Here is a 17,561-nt window from a genome sequence, read left to right as displayed (position 1 = left end):
CCTGGGCCAGCAGGCTGCAAATTCTCCAGCAAGGAAAGCCTTCAGCCCAGCTTCTCCCACCTGCCCTGCTCAGCTCAGCAACCAGAGAGCAAATCCTGCTGCCAGTATTTGAGGGAAACGTGACCTCTTTGGTATCACACAAAGTCTTGTGTTCTGCCCAGGAGAAACTCAGAGGAAATCATCGACACCACCGCCTATTCCAACTGCTCTGGAAAATGGAATGGAAATTTTGGAATTTTGGAATGGAAATTTTGGAAATTTGGAATGGAAAACCCTCAGCTCCAAGTCCCAAACCATCCCAAAATGCATCCCAGAGCGTTGGAGTCACCTCCACTTCCAACGGAACGAGGCCTGACCTCACCTTTCCTCCCCTCTGACACCTGCAGCCTCCCAAGAAGGATTTGAAAGAAGAACTAGAAGGAAGAAGGACAAGAAAAAGGGAATATCAAGAAGGACAAGAATAAGGGAATATCAGGCACCATTTCCACAGGGACATGCAGCACTGATGGACTTGGAGGAGCCAGTCCAGCCCCAGCAGCACCTGAGGGATGGGTCCAGAGAGCGCAGCAGGATGGGAGGGGGACAACCCAGGAAGAAAGTGCCATCAGAGGTCCTGGGGAGCTTTTTTACAGCTGGGATGAAGAGTTTTCCTCCTCCTAAGCAACCGTGGAGCTGCTCCAGAGCAGGTTTCACACGCGGCAGGTGGAGACGCAGCCCCAGCCACTTATCGGAACATTAAAGTTCTCCTGAGCCGCCGAGTTAATTCCTCAAACGCCCTTTCAAAGGGCCAGATAAATACAATCTGGGAGCATCTCCGCTCCCTGGGCTCACATATCTTTAGTCAGGCAGAGAGATAACATTTCATACAGATTGAGACAGTTTAAGCAAAGGTTGCTGGTTAACCTTTCCAGCAGTGGCTTTTCCTGCGCTCAGGTTTCCCTCCCCACTGAGCAGAGCCTGTGCCAGCCCAGCCCCTGCCCCAGCACTTCCAGAGTTAGGGCAGGGTGCTGCCTCCCCCAGCTGGTGTTTCCAAAGTATCACCTGAGTTTTGTCAGCTCTGTGACACTGATGCCTCTGCGAGAGATGAGGAATGCCATGGTTGACTCTCACAATTGAAAGGAGATAAACAGTCCAGCTAAACTAACTAAAACTCCTCCTAATATATATAAATATATATATTTTTATATAAATAAAGATATATAAATACATAAATATTTAATGTATATATATTAGGAGGAGTTTTAGTTAGTTTAGCTGGACTGTTTTTCCTTTCCCTTTTTTGGACCTACTAAAACCTGCTCTGGATTGGGACCTGGGAAACACCAAGAGTTTGCACCTTGTGGCTGCAGCAGCTGCCCCAGCACAGGATGGACTGATAACAGAGCGACCACCCACAGGAGAGACTTTCTGAATTTGTCATCTTTTTCAGAGCAGTGACAGAGTGGTGTCATCTGGTATTGTTCATTCTGTGTGCTGGGGGTGCTGTGCCTGATAAATAAACAGGTTCTTTCCACTTCTCTCTGAGGTATCCTTCCTGACCCAGTTTTGGGCAGGGGCCGTGTGGGTTTTCTTTCTGGAGGGGCCCCTTTGGAGGTTTTCTCCCAAATTTGCTCTAAACCAGGACAAAGGGACACCGAGGATCTTGCTCCAAACCCCTTGTCCCAGGGTGATGTTATGATGCTTGTATCCCCAGTTGCTGTTCTGTTTATGCTGGATATTATGTTCTGTGCCTTCAAGACTGGCTCTGAAGAGCAAATGTTTTGTTTTGGTTTTGCTATCAGCCACCCCCCACTGCTGGTGGGACACAGAGACAGGGCAGTACATGGTGCTGCTTTTGCTTTTTGCTCTTGCTCCTGCTTTGCTCCTGGTTTTGCTCATTAGTTAGTTTAGCTAGGCAGTCTGAATTTTCCCTGGACTGTTTTTCTGTCCCTTTCTTGGAACTGTTCAAACCTGCTCTGGTCTGGGACCTGGGAGCACCAAGAGTTTGCACCTTGAGGCCTAGTGGGGCCTGCTCTGGGCCACAGCCTTTCCCAGTGCCGGAGGGACTGATAACAGAGTGAGCATCCACAGGAGAGACTTTCTGAATTTGTCATCTTTTCCAGAGTGGTGTCATCTGGTATTGTTCATTTTGTGTGCCTGTTAAATAAACAGGTTCTTTCCACTTCTCTCCAAGGAATCCTTCCCAAACCAGTATGGGCACAGGGGCCATGTGGGTTTGCTCTCTGGAGGGGTCCCCTTTTGGAGGTTTTTTCCCAAATTTCCCTTAACTAGGACACACAGCCCAAATCCAGCTTTGAAGCCTCAGAGGGATGAGTTTGGAGTGAGGGTTTTAGCAGAAACTGTCAGCCACAGGGTCCAAGCAGGGCACAGCCCCATCACAGGCTCGGCTGGGATGGCTCCAAGGGCAGCAGAACTGGATTCCTACATCACTCACCCTCACCACAGGATCCCCTGGACAAACAGGCAGCAGCAGAGCCAGGTGGGGAACATCTCCAAAGCCATGGCTGGCACGGGAAGGAAGGAGGAATGCTGGCAAATGACAGAGCCCTTATCTTAATTACAGGCTTATTTGCATTTAAATGAAGGTTATTCTATAATTACCACCAAATGTTTTGTGTTGCAGCTGAAATACCTCTCCATGGGCTGTCAAGCTCCTTCCCATTTTCATTTTCATTTTCTCTTGCCATTCTTCTGCTTTCTAATCAGCTGGCACACGCAGGGAGGGACCCACAGCGGCATCCCATCCCTCAGAGGAGGCTTGGGTACCACCCCAGTCCAGAATTCCTCCCAGGGACAGGGAAAGGATGCAGCTCCCTCTTCCTCCAGCAGCATCACGGGTGATGAGCAGCTCTGAAGATGATTTACTGGGGTTTTTCAGGCTTCAGATTCAAAACTGGAGTTTTCTCTGTGCACACGCACATTAATTCATTAATTAGCTCAAACTTGTTGCACCAGGGTGCTGTGAGAGGCACAAGTGTGGGGAAAATCTGTAAGAAATCAAATCCAAGGGAGAAAAGGGATTTGGAGCAAGAGCAGTCTCACACAGGCAGCTCAGAATTCCCTCAGCACAGGCTGCTGGAAACCAGCATCCAAGCACATCTGCAGCTTTTCCTGTCGTTTTGTTGTCCCCGGTTTTTCCTGCAGGCAGGATGGACACACAGCAGAACCCAGGAGCTGTGTTTGCACTGGAGCTCACACTTCCTGCAAGGAGACAAAGCTCTCCCACGGAGAAAATAACACCCAATTACATCATTTCGAGCAATCACAGTGAACAAACCCATGCAAATGGCCAAATTAAGGCTTGAAAGGAGCCTTCTGCCATTTCCTAAATTGTTATACCTTTCATCAAACCCCTTTAACAATCTCTCTGAACCTTTTCTCTGTCTAGCCAGGAGATCCACATTAACAAACCGGCCCACCCAGGGCTGAACACAACAACAGCGATTACAGACACAAAGTCTGCTGTTTACGAGGGGCTAGAAATGAAAATAGACACTTATCTCTCTCTAGACCCATCGCTTCTCTCCCTGCTCAATCCTGCACAGCCTCTGCCTCCCCCTGCCAAACTCCAAGTCTCTGCCTCCATCTCATGGAGAGACTGGATCTCTTCAGCTTCACTGAGTTATTTTTTTCCCTTAAACCAGACAAAATCCACCCCCTCTCCCCCAATTTCACATAGCCCCAGGCAGGCTTACAGCATGGAAATTTTTAGCCTGAACAATTACTGCTTGGCAGAGAGTTAACTGGCTGCAAACAGGATCCTATAATGGGCACTCTTGGCTATAAACAACTTGCCTGGCTTCATTTTAAGCAAGTTCATACCTCAGGATAGCTCTGCCCCCCCCTGCCTCTCCCGAAGTCCATTTCACAGCTATTTATGTTTAATAAGAGGCAGCACCAGCAGCATGGGAAATCAGCAGCACATCCACCATGCAGGTTGGGTGCTGGTGCACACATTAAACCAATTTATCTTCTTCCTCCATCACAGACAGCACAGATTGAGGTGCAGTGAGTCTCCCCAGTCCAGGACAGCCAGCTCCTCTTGTCCCAGCAATCCCAGCAAGGGATGGAACAACAGATCCCTCCACTGGCCCCACATCCAGAGCTGCCTTTCTGCTATTTCCAAGGGCAAATGCCACAGCTGAGCTGTTTCATCCTCACTCTCAGCCCCCAGACACTGCTGGTTTTCCACATGGAGCTCAGGAGACCCTGGGGAAAATGCTATTTTTACAGTCCAGTCACCCTAAGTTGCACAGCAAGCCTTGAGCAGGGATGCTCTGAGGTGCTGCTGGAATTTTGAGTGGGATATTTTAGCTGCAGAAGCCTCTGCCCATGAAAACTCCAGCAACTCATCACCCAATAACACCCTTACAAAACCTGAAAGGCTGTGTGCTTCCTTTGCCTCCCCCCAGCAACATTTTCATTATCCCACACGGATCCCCAGCTCTAAATTGCATTAGGGGAAGACAATCCTGCAGGCCTGGCTCCCCTGGCAGAGCAGCCTTGTCACAGGAGTTGTCACAGGAGCTGTCAGGACTGTGATGAGCCTTTGGACAGGGACTGCTGGGATGGAGTCACGGGCTGGTAATTAAGTGACAGCATTTTCCTGACACTGAGCTGGAGCCAGGAGAGGAGGAAGGAGCCACTCCAGGAGATGCTGCAGAGCCTGGGAGGGAGATACAGCTGCAGCACAGAACCCTGGGTGAAGCTCAAAGCTGGCAAAGATCTGCTCAGGCAACACAAGACCCTCATCTTCCACCCTGATGGAGAATGACACCTGGCCCTGTCCAAACTGATGGCACAAGGGGAAAAAAATAAGGCAGGAAAGTGCCACATAATACAAGTTTTGCTACTTTCTCTTGTGAAAAAATCATGATAAAGTGGGCCATCCACTGTGCTGGAAGGTCTGGAGGTAGATTAATATTTTTTTTCCCCAAAAAAGTTTTAGAAGGTATTTCAAGAGGGGGATACAGCTGCAGCACAGAACCTTGGGTGCAGCTCAGAGCTGGAAAAGATCTGTTCAGGCAACACAAGACCCTCATCTTCCACCCTGATGGAGAATGACACCTGGCCCTGTCCAAACTGATGGCACAAGGGGAAAAAAAATAACACAGGAAAGTGCCACATAATACAAGTTTTGCTACTTTCAAGTTTTGCTACTTTCAAGTTTTTCTACTTTCTGTTGTGAAAAAAATCATGATAAAGTGGACCATCCACTGTGTTAAGGGTCTGGAGGCAGATTAATATTTTTTTTTCCCCCAAAAGTTTTAGAAGGTCTTTCAATAGCAAACCCGTGGTTGTCAGATTCTCTAAACAGAGAGAGACGTAATTCTCTCTCCAGGATTTTTCCTAATTCTCTTCTCCAGGATTTTTCCTGGAGAAGGCAGTGAGAAAGCTCAGAGGGAGAAGAAGGAAAACAATTGTTATCTCTACTTATGCTCCTGTTGTTTGGCACATGTGGAATGTGTTATGGGGATTGTTTACCAAGAGCGATTTGTGAATTGGACACCAATGATGGCTGTTTGGATTGATTGGCCAATTAGGTCAAAGTTGTGTCATGTCTGAGACAGTCAAGGATTTTTCTTTAATATCTCTTTAGTATAGTGTCTTTTTAGTATTTTATCTCTTTAATATAGTATAGCATTAATGTAATTTAACGTAGCTTAATAAAGCATTTGTTCAGCCTTCTGAAATCATGGAATCAGAGCACATTATTCCCTACATTGGGGTCATTGATACAAACCACTGAATTTTCCAACACATCCAAGTTTGGAGAAATACCTGTTTTTATATAATTTGCTGTAATGCAGATTGTTAATGTGTCAATATTACATGACATGACTGCTGGTGTAATTTTAGTGTATGGATTGATGTGTGGTAAGAGCAGCCAAGGATGCAAGATCAAGCATTTGGAGATGGAAAGTTCTGTTTCAGACTGAGATGAATAGCAGATTTCTCTTTCCAAACAAGCTGTGGGTCTGCTGGCAGATAAAACTGGCACTGAGAGATAAAAGAAACAATGGGAAGGATTCCACTGATTAATAAAATGGAAAAAGATATTTGCTTTTATAAATAAACTGTAGGTTTGCTGAAAAATTAAATTAGACATTGAAAGATGAAAGAAACAATGGGGAAGAAAAACCCCTAAATTCCATAAGAATTAAGAATTAAGAGGGAGGGTTATACATTAGAGGGAAATCTTTGGGATCAGCTGTTTTGGGAAGTCTGAACCTCTCAAGTACCTCAGCCAGTGGGGAAAGAGAGAAGGCAAATGTGGCTGGGAAATTGGGATAAAAAGGAGGCTGCATCCTCCAAAAATTGGAGAGACCCCAGGGGATGCCCCATGGCCTCTGCCTTGATTGGAATAAAGTAAAAGGACTCCTCTGTCTCCTTTTTGGACACAAACCTCTGGTGTTTGTGGATTAATTTTCCTAGCAAGACCCATCTTTAAGACACTGGGCTGCACAGAAAGGAGCTTCCCAGTGTTCTGTCTGAAGGCCTGGAAGAGCCCAGCACTGCAGGAATGCCAGACATCCCACCCTGGAGTCAGTGCTACTCTTCCCCATTACTGTCAGGGCTTTCAGCACAAAATGAAACTCTTCTGAGCTTCTAATCAAGTTAAAAATCTCTTACAAACCTTCCCTCCTCTGGAAAGGAAAAAAAAAATAAAAAGAAGCAAGAAACATCGCATCTCTTTTCCTTCTCCATCTCCCTCCCCTCTGCCTTCAAGTGCTCCTTGGAGTGTCTCTGCAGATCATGTTTATATGCAGTGAGTGCTGTTGTTAGTTAATAACATCGCGATCGCTGAACCTCCCTAATGAAAGAGAGAGACAACATAAACTGTCATTTCAAACAAACATGCAATCAGGGTACCAGCAGCTCTGAAAATATTATCTTCCCCAATTTCACGGGCTTCATGCAGGAAATAGGCTGCTTTTCATGGAGATTCTGGTGCATGGCTCCTCACACCCAGGGCTGGGGAGCGGTGGGGACACATTAAAGCCATGAAATTGTCTGGGCTATGAAGGAGGAATTGTTTTAACAGCTGCAGCCAGGAAAGGACAAATAGCAGCAGTGATTATATCTTCATTGCTCGTCGTAACCAATGCACCAGGCAAGTTGTAATTAGGCTGTGAAAGGCTGAAGGTTTGATAGCAAAAGCTTTGAGCTCGTGATTAGACACAGCACATTTGTCCTGCCCCACGGCCACCCTGGCCCCTTCAAAAGCGGGGAGCTAATCTCCTGTCAGGCTCTCTGAGTGCTGAAAATGCTTCTCAACCTGCAGAAAGCACTGCCCAGGGTTCTGTGGCTGCACACTTCTCCCCCTTCTTCCTCACAACCCACGTCATAGAAGCCCAGAAGGGTCTGGGTTAGGAGTGACCCCAAAAAACATCTCATTGCAACCCCTTGCCATGCTGTGACACCTCCCACTGGAACAAATTGCTCCAAGCTCTGTCCAGCGTGGCCTTGAACATTTCTGTCTCCACAGCTTTTGAAAAAACACCATTTTCCAGCTTTGGGGTGATCTCCAGCTGACAAAGCTGATTTAGAGCAGCTGATCAGCTCCATGTTCTGAAGACCTCAATAATCCAAAGTGCCAATTGTCCTAAAGAGCCACAGTGATGACGGCAATGGTCCTTCCCATGCAGAGGATGTTTCCCTCCAGGTTCAAAGACTTGCTGAGGGCTTGACAAGCCACTGGAGCTTGGAGACCTTGGGAGGGATGGGTTGTCTTCCCAGCCACAACCCACCTTGCTCAGAGCCAATGGAGGCAGCAGGAATCCTACCTGGCTTTACCTGGAATGACCTTACACACCCAAAAAATATGGGAACCAAACCCAGAATGGATCCACCTCACATGGTCTGACCCTTGGATGTGCTTGGACAAACTGGTTCTTGTATTTTATTCTAACCAGAATTAGTGTCTGACAGTCTGTGCTCCTGCTCAGGCTTAAATGAACACCTCAGCTGAACAGAGAGCAGGCAGAGCCAGAGCTGACACCCTCCGAGGGCTCTCCCTCAGCCCTTTCCCCCCATAAACATGAGGGATCCCTCTGGGAAGCAAGACTGAAAGATGAAACCTCCTCTTCCTCCTGATGCCATCACCATCAAGTGATGCCATCACTTCCAAGGCAAGTGGAAGACGGTCAGGGGAATTAATTGGAGGAGAAAAACTTGGAGAAAAAGGACTGAGTTTTCCCTTGCTAAACATTTCTTTTTGGGCACCATTTAAAAAAAACAAAACACTTCAGGAAAAGCCAGACTTCACTTATTTACTGGCCCATGTCTGACCATTATAGGATTGAAGGAAAAGAGAGTGGGAACAGCTCAGCCCCACCCCAATGCCTGTGGAAAGGGACAGGATAAGGGAGGTAAATCACAGCAAAAACTTTCTTCCTGTAGGTAAAAAAGGGGCTAATTTCCCCTCACCCCAACTATTTAATCAACACCCACACACTGAGAGGACCATGTGGGAGAGCCACGCAGGAGGTGACAGCACTGCCACCCAAGCCTGGCAGCCGCATTCAAATCGTGTTTGAAAACTCTCCTGACATTTAAGAAAAATCAACAAGCATCTCAAGTGATGAGGGGACCAGGCATCTCACTGGCTGAATGTCACATTTAAAGCTGCAGAGATAGCAGCTGCTTTATCTCCTCAAGCAGGTGGTTGGGCTGGTAAACAAGGCACTGAGGGTCAGATTCTGCTCCTGCACCTGCATTTCTCCATTGGCAGCAGCTCTGGATTTGCACCAAGTGACAGACAGCCAGGGCAGGACTGGAGAGTCTATTAAACTTTAATACTTTGAGCATCAACAATGAGTGTGCTACCAGCCCCCTGCCTGGACTCCCAATATCTCTATGGGTCACAGCAGTAAAAAATTATTGATTTAAATTGGCGGTGCCCTTTTGGAATCAGTTGTCGTTCTGACTGATGTACAGATATGAGCAAAAGGACATTTGAAGCATTTTAATGCACTTTTTACTGCATTATCTCTCACCAGGATCTTCGCTGCTTCAAGGAAATGACTCACATAGCAAGTAGAAGAACCCAATGTAATTAACGACCTGGCAACTCTATAATGATCCTTTCTACATAAAAAGGTCTTCCCTATGCTATGAATAGACTTCAAGTAATTTATTGTGAGCCATATAAAGAAGAGACTGCTTTGACCTTGGGGATTTTAAGTTGTGGTGGGGTTTTTTTTAACAACCATAATTGCAAAGAATATTTTAAGTGATAGCCCTTAAAGAAAAATTTTTCAATGCAATGTGAAAAGTGAAGAATCATCACAAGCAGCCATCCAAGAGAGTATTAACAAGGATCCTCTACATAATTTAGGGATTTCAAGACTAAACAATAGATTCCTTCCATTTCTGATGGGTGTTACTCTAAGCCTCAATGAACTGAAACACAGGTGGGGTTTTACTCCCTCAAGTAGCTCCCAGGGATTAATGACTTTGCAGAAAAACCCACGGGGAAGCCAAGAATGAGCAGTTTCACTGCATTCTCCAGGCTGTCCCATGAAGCCTTTTATGAACTGAGCCAGGACGAGCCATAGTTTTCACAGAATTATAGAATATCCTGAATGGGAAGGACCTGCAAGGATTGAGTCCAACCTCTGGCCCTGCACAGACACCCTAAAATCCCACCCTGTCCATCCCTGGCAGCGCTGCCCAAACCCTCCTGGAGCTCTGGCAGCCTCGGGGCTGTGCCCATTCCCTGGGGAGCATGGGCAGTGCCAGCACCCTCTGGGGGAAGAACCTTTCCCCGAGCTCCAGCTTGGGCACAGCTCCAGCCATTCTGTCTGCTCCTGTCCCTGTCCCAGAGCAGAGATCACAGCTGCCCCTCAGCACAAAGTTGCACACCAGACAGGGTCTCTCTACTCAGTATCTGCTCCAGGCTGGAGGGATGTGTTTTAGACATATCCAGCCCCCACACCCTCCCCCTCCACCTCCTGCTCCTGCTTTCCTTTGCTCCCCATCCCGAGCTCCCTCTGCTCACATCAGCACGGACACCAGAAGGAGCTCAGCTGTGATTTACTGTGGCAGGACTCTGGGTAAATTGTTGGCTTTATGTCCAGCCTGATTGTTTCATTTTGGCTTTTCCCTTTTGCAGTGAAGCCTTCACTCCCTCCCTCTCACTCACACCTTCCCTGCCCGTGCGTGTTTCCTGCTTTCCCCTCATTTCTCATTTCATCTGCCTTTCATATCCCCCAGTCCCCTGCATTTTCACAGGGACAGAGGCATAGGCAGGTGATTTAAGCAGGAGTTGAGTTCAGTCTATCAGGGCTCTTTTCAAGGTCTTTGAGAGAGGCAGGGACACCTGGAAAGGGGTCACATCACAAGCAGGATTAGTTGTGGCAGGACATCTAACACAGCGTGCTAGAGCGACTTCCACCCTTTGAAGTACCCAGAGCTGTTTTGATTTCTTTCCCAGAGCTTTGGGGATGTCTCGATTGCAAGGAAACATGTTGAGCAAAGGAATAAATCTTGCCCAGGAAAAGGTAAGTAGTGAGTTTGACTGGAAACAGCTGGGATGGAACCACTTTCCATCAGAGAAATGAGATTTGTTGGAAGAGAAGCACTTTGCGGAGTCAGGTCTTTTTCTGCAGAAATTTCATTTCACAGAAGAGGGAGAAAAAAATCACATCTGACAACTTTGAATCATCCTGCTTTGATACTCCTCAAATCCGGTATTTGCATTGTTTCAAAACAACTTTAACCTCAGTCTTGTTTTCCCTCAATTGTTTCCCTGTTGTGCCTTTGCAACAAAGACATAAATAAGGTAATGCAAACCCAAGATATGTTCCTGCCTGTAATGTTTTAAAGGAGTGAGGAAACGCAGCTTTTCATTCTTATTCAAATCAAAGCCACCAAAACTCACAGCAGAAGACAGAATTTCACTAGTGGAAGGGCATAAAAATGTGTTTCAAATGTATTTCAAAATTGGATGAGGATAGAGTCACCCTTTCCATCAAGTGGAAGTGCTTGAAGTAGTCAAGAAGCATCAAATTGATGACAGCAAAACACCATTTATTCACCTCTTCTAGGCTGTTGTATCATATTAAATATACAGGACTAAATTTTCATATGATTTAAGCTTAAGTATAATTCTCACATTTAATTAAAGACAAACAAAGCAGCGACGTGTCAATACCTGCTATTTTGATTTCAAATCAGTTCAAATGCTGGTAGAAGTGACTAGGCTCAAAAAAACCTCCAAGAAGAAAGTTATTCCTCCCAAAAAAAAGAAGAATAAAAGCCCTCAGCCATCCTGCTTCCCATTGACTACCAGATCACATCACTCTCAATCGCTACCATAGCTCACATTAAAAAATTAAGTCCATAACTGCAGAGAAGCATCTACCCATTTCTTTTATAGCTTCTTGCCACAACGAGCAATACATCTCCATTATCCCAGCACTCTCACCAACACACAATAGATCTGAGCCAGCATCATAAATAACATTTCGTGTAACGAAGTTACGCTGAGGAGAGCAGGCATAAATTAACACTCAGCCGTGTAACTCTAAATAGTATTTTAGGCCTTGTCAAAAACCAATTATGCAAAATATCCTCCTCACCAAGATCTGCTCGTGATACTTCAAAGGATTACCTCGTTTCCAGCAGCATGGTCAAGGCACGGGGATGTGGATTGGGAAAGGAGGGCTTAGCTGGGGGGTGCTCAGATGATTAAACCCTCTGAAGTCATCTAATTACTGACATCATGGCTCAAAAGCATCTGTGCACTCCCAAACAACGTTTTAATTTGCTGTTTGTAATGAAGATGCTTCCACTCAGAGCCGAGCCCGTTATCCCAAGTCAGCCAACATCCTGAAGCAGGAGGGACTACCAGGAATGAGATTTGCAAGGTTTAATCAAAGATAATACCAGTAAAGCTTGTGCTGCCTGTACCTTTACACTGTTTTGGCCATAACCCAAAGGAATACAGCATCATCTTATTCCAGCCAGGAATGAAGATTAAACACCTTTCTCAAGGTCACACACAACCGAGTGGGAGAGATGGGGATAAATGAGAAGCATCTGTTATCTTCCCATCCCAGGTAGGATTTCCAAGGCTGGAACTGGTCAGAAATCCCTGACTGGCTGTAAAAATCTTGGCTGCTTTCTGTTCACATGAGGAATGGCTCTGAAAATCCCTAAGGATGTTTACTAAAGTCCCCAGCAATTGTTTATCAGCACGGATTTAATTGTCCCAGCAACCCTGTCCCTAAGAAACCAGCAGTTGGGGTTTTAATCCTCGTGATTATGATCCTCCTTACCTCATGCAGCAGCCGTTCAGATTTTAAATTTCCAGGATTCTCCCCAAAAAAACAAAGGCCAAGCAGAGCTCCCGCTGATCCTCGGGCACCGCATTGGCTGCTCACACCTCCCTCAACTCCAAGAGTTTGCTGCAAATCTGATGGCAGATGTGATTTCCAGCTGGGTCTATAGACCGACCACAGCAGGTTCATTAATAACAATTATTAAGTGCTTTATGTTACAAATTAGGCCTGTAGGAATACAAAAAATATCCAGCCGGTCGGCTTTCAGGCTCTTGTCAGGAGGAACTGTAAATTCCCATTGTCACAACAACATCACCATGACAAAATGGGGATAGGAACTCGTCATAAATAAGGCTTTAAAATAGCTAAATCATAATTGGGGGTGAGAATATAAATTAATAGTCAGATGAAGCCCCATGGAATGGCTCAGATTAACAGGTTCCATTCATCAAGTACACAGATTTTTCAGAAGCTGCATGGAAAACATCTTCCTTTTGCTGCCTCCCAGCACCCAGAAGTTGCGACCACACACAGGTCCAGGCATTTTGCATAAAATATATTGCAAATCCCTGCCAATAATCTTTGGAAATAGATAGGCAAAAGAGGAGCTGTTAAAATGATAGAGGGAGGAAACAAATCACTCCCAGTCATGTCCTCAAGAACATCCATGTTTCCTCAAGCAGTCTGGGAAGAGTTGCAGCTACCCAGGCAGCCAAACACTGGCTGGAAAATGCAGAGGAGCAGGGTGACAAGAGAAAAAACAAACAAACAAAAAAAAAAAAAAAAAAAACAGAAAAATGTTCATTTAATTATTTTATTCCCCATTTAATTATTTCATTCCCCACACTAAGTGACAGTCTGCCCTGGAGAGGTGAAAGGGAAGAGCAGAGAAGCTCCATACTCCTGTATAAGCTTCAACTCCTGAACATGTGGCACCATGGCACCAAGAAGGAGGGAAAAACACTCAAAGCTGGAAGAAACCAAGTTTTTTTACCATAAAAAAATGATGGGATAAGCCTTTCCCTTATCCTTACCCACCAGTCGCCACAAAGCAATGCTCCCAGGATCCTGCAGAGGACACAGAAAATGGATCCACGCATACAAGAGATGCCAAGGCCACAGATCCCACCAGGGATTTCTCAGGAATTTATTTCCACTCGCTTCTGCCCGAGGCTGGATGTGAGGCAGCAGAGGAGAGGGAGCTTATTCATCCCTTACTGGGCCCTTGGGGCATCCAGCTCCCCCCACCATGAAAATTTTAATAAAACCGGTGCATCGACTTTCAATTAGAAGGCCGTAAAACGGTTCATTTTCATCTGTTTGTTGCACAGTAACACAGATCCTCCGGAGAAAACAGCTCCTTTTCCAGACTGTCTGCGACGCAGAGAGCATTAATTGAATATTCTGTTGAAACCACCTTCAATTAGTGCCTCTGAGTTTTGCATGACATTCATCACTGCAGCTCGCCCCGCTCTGCGTGCGGCACGTTTGGGGTTTGGCGATGCTCACATCACATTAACTCACAGCATTAGCCCGAAAATAACAATTTTATTTGCTAATGAGATGCTGGTTGGGGTAGGGCAGGCTGCTGCATGAGGCAACACCTCCGTGGCATGAAGCAAAATGAGTTCCCCAGCCATTAAATTACCAGTATTGATTATAAATTCCTCATCTAGCCCAATCCATAGCGTTGCTCTTCCACTCTTGCTGAATGGAAAAGATGAGGGCAACCCTAAGGCTGATGTTGTAACATAGACACAGCTCCCTTCTTGGAGTTCCCCCACCAAAATTAAGTGAATTCACATCCCAGATGGAATTCAAGCTATAAATGATTGTCCTGTGGATCCTGAAGCACCATAAAGCTACAAATTTCCTTTTTTTGGCCATAGATGAGGCAAAATTCAAGCTGAGTGGGGACCAAGGACAAAAGGTCCACTCCAGGTAGCACTGCCACCTGCAAATCTCCCCCACAGGGAAAGACAGCTGAAGCCATTCATCCCAGGGCTGATTTCTTCTGAAAAACAAATAAGTTTTGGAGCAAACACTGTCACAGACTCATCCAGTTCACTGAGCAGAAGTTCCCACTGCAATCCCCAAAAGTCTGACAAGCTGCGATGCTGCTTTCCCCTCCCTCAGCATGGAGCAGAGATGCTGGAAAAGATATTCAGGTGGAAAGGTGCTTTCATTACTCCAATAAAAAAGAGTATTTCCATTTTTTATTCCTCTCTGCTGACTGGGGGATCTTCTTCTGCTGAGTCCCTTCCACTCATTCCTGCAGCTGCCACACTGATGCAAAAGGCAGAGGGGAGCCAAGGTGCCTGCCAGGCACCAGGAGCTCAGGATCAGAGTCCCCAAGGAAGGACAGGGCCAAGGAGGGCAGGGATGGGGGATCTGCACATCTTACACGTGGCTGTGCATGCCACAGGGAATGGGAATGGCTCAGCTGCTGCAAAGCAAGGCATCTCCACAGAATCACTGAGGTTGGAAAAGCCCTTCAAGATCAAGTCCAGGTTGTGCTCAATCCCCACCTTGTCCCCAGCCCAGAGCACTCAGGGCCACCTCCAGACCTTCCTTGGACACCTCCAGGGATGGGGGACTCCAAACCCTGCTGGGCAGCCCCTGCCAATATCCAACAACCCTTTCCATGAAGGAATTCCACCTAACATCCAACCTAAACTTCTCCTGGTGCAACTCGAGGCGGTCCCCCTTGTGCTGTCGTTGTTCCCTGGGAGCAGAGCCCGACCCCCACCTGGCTGCCCCCTGCTCAGGGAGTTGTAGAGAGTGAGGAGGTGCCCCCTGAGCCCCAATTTCTGCAGGCTGAGCTCCCCAGAACTGAGTCTCCCAGCCCTTCCCCATCCCTGGACACACTCCCTCCCCTCAGTGTCTCTCCTCCAGTGAGGGGCCACACCTGCACACAGCACTTGAGTGTCCTGGATTGCCAAGCACATTGTGTTCTATTTGCCATCTGCATGGCAGCGGTCTTCTGTTCAGTGGGCAGTTTGCCTGATCTCTTCCACACCCACTCCTCCCTCCAGGAGGACATCTGCTGATAACAGCTATTGAATGTCACTGCATGGATTCCACTCCATCCCACTGGGAGATGTGAGCCCAGAGGGAGGAGCCAAGCATTCCTGCCTGGATATAATCTGGAGATTCTGGAACACCAGCACGGCTTCTCCACTGGATTTCCAGAGGAACAGCAGCTGCCTCTTCCTCTGGATCTTCAGAGGAAGAGACTGCACCTTTCTCCAGGATCCCTGCTCCAGCAGAACCAGCCCTGACACTGCAGGAGGGCTGAGCCACAATTCCAATGGCACTGCTGCCAACACCCTGACCCACAGGGTGTCAGGTTGGGTTCTCTGTCAGTGTTGGTTTAGTTTACTGCATTGTTTATTTTATCTTTTAATTTCTTCCCTAACAGTGAGGGGCCACACCTGGACACAGCACTTGAGTGTCCTGATTTGCCAAGCAAATTGTGTTCTATTTGCCATCTGTATGGCAGTTGTCTGCTGTTCAGGGGGCAGTTTGCCTTATCTCTTCCACACCCAATCCTCCCTCGGGGGGGACATCTGCTGATAATGGGCTATTGAATGTCAGTGAACTGTTATTCCTGCTCCCATATTTTTGCCTGAGACTCCTCCTTAATTTCAAATTTATAGTAATTCAGAGGGAGGGGGTTTACATTTTCCATTTCAGGGGAGGCTCCTGCCTTCCTTAGCAGGCACCTGTCTTTCCAAACGAAGACACTGAGGCACCTCCCCAGAGAAAGCCCAGCCAGGCAAGGAGGATCCATCAATTCCCTGGGGCACAGCCTCAGCTTGCCCAGCTCTAAGACAGCTGGAGCATTGTGAAAAGGAGAAGGAAGCAGGTTTTGTGGAGCACGTTGTCATTTACGAGAGTGCACGGTCACCTCCTGAGAAGGCACTGTCACCTCCTGAGGTGAAACACTGCATTAACAAGGTGATATTAATAGGCAGATCCTCCATGCAGAATTTCACCCACGGAGCTGCAGTGACGTTTAACCTTGTGCCAAGTGCGCAGCAAGCTGATTATTTTAATTACAGGGTGGGATTTTTGTTAGTTTTTTTTTTTTTTTTCTTTCCTCATTGCAGTTCCATTATGAGCTTCAGCCACATCACTGAAAAGCTGAAGGGAGGAGGGGTCCATGGCAGCATCCAACATCCATGTGCAACCAGGGCTTGCTCACCTGGCTGAGCACCACCACGTGGGCTCTTGAGGTCCCCTCCCAGCCCCAAATCACTGCTCAAAACTCTCTGTGCAACACTGCTGGGACATTTAATGCTCAGTACACAGCAACTCATACTATCGCACATAAAACATCTACATTTACACCTGAGCTCAGAGTTGGGCTCTTAGCTTCCACCAAAGCCATGGAAAAATCCACATTTGCCTGACAAATAAACCCAAACAAAGTGTTTTTGAGAAGCCCCACGCAACAACCAACATTTTTTTCTTTTTTTAATTGTTCCTTAACTTTCTATCTGCAAATCTGCAGAGCACTCTAACATAATCAGGTCCTCTGCACAAGGGATTAGCAGGCTTATATCCTGTGGATCCAATCAGCCAAGTCTATCAGCAAAACATACTTATGTTGATACAGCTATTATAATCTGCATAATTCTTCTGAGTTCACATACTTAATGGATAGCAAACAGAGTCATTACTGCTGCAACTTCCATCCGTAGGATCTCTACGAGCCATTCACTGCAGTGTTTTTTATTATTCATAGCTTTAGTTATTGATTTTCAGCAGAAGATACATGCTTTTAAGCACCATAAAAGCAAGAGAGGAAAACAAATAGCACTATTCCAAGATTAATACGCTGCTCATAATAAAAGTATGGCTGTCACATTGCTCTGGGTTGTGCCAGTGGAGCCTTGACAAATTCCATGCAAAATGGCTGAGTCGCTTAAGCAGCTCATTAAATAATTTAAAGGCAAGTTTCACTGGAGGCAGGAAAGTTCTTCCCCAAATCCACTTCCTTCGATTTATGAGTCTGGAGTATGTTAATCAACACAAGCTGGTGCTGCATCCCAGAAGGGCACAGAGTGTGGGGAAGGTTTGAGGGACATGGGATATAGGATTTGATATGATGAAATAAGGATATAGGATAAGAAGAAATGTGATCCTTCTGTGGAAGGTTTGATGGACATGGGATCCGTCTGTTTAAGGGACATGGCATATAGGACAAGACGTGGGATCCCCACATGGAAGGTTTAAGGGACATGGGGTATAGGATTTGATGGAGTGTGA

Source organism: Ammospiza nelsoni, chromosome 24 (assembly GCF_027579445.1).
Source record: "Ammospiza nelsoni isolate bAmmNel1 chromosome 24, bAmmNel1.pri, whole genome shotgun sequence".
Lineage (NCBI taxonomy): Eukaryota > Metazoa > Chordata > Aves > Passeriformes > Passerellidae > Ammospiza > Ammospiza nelsoni.
Note: the sequence above shows the minus strand (reverse complement) of the source record.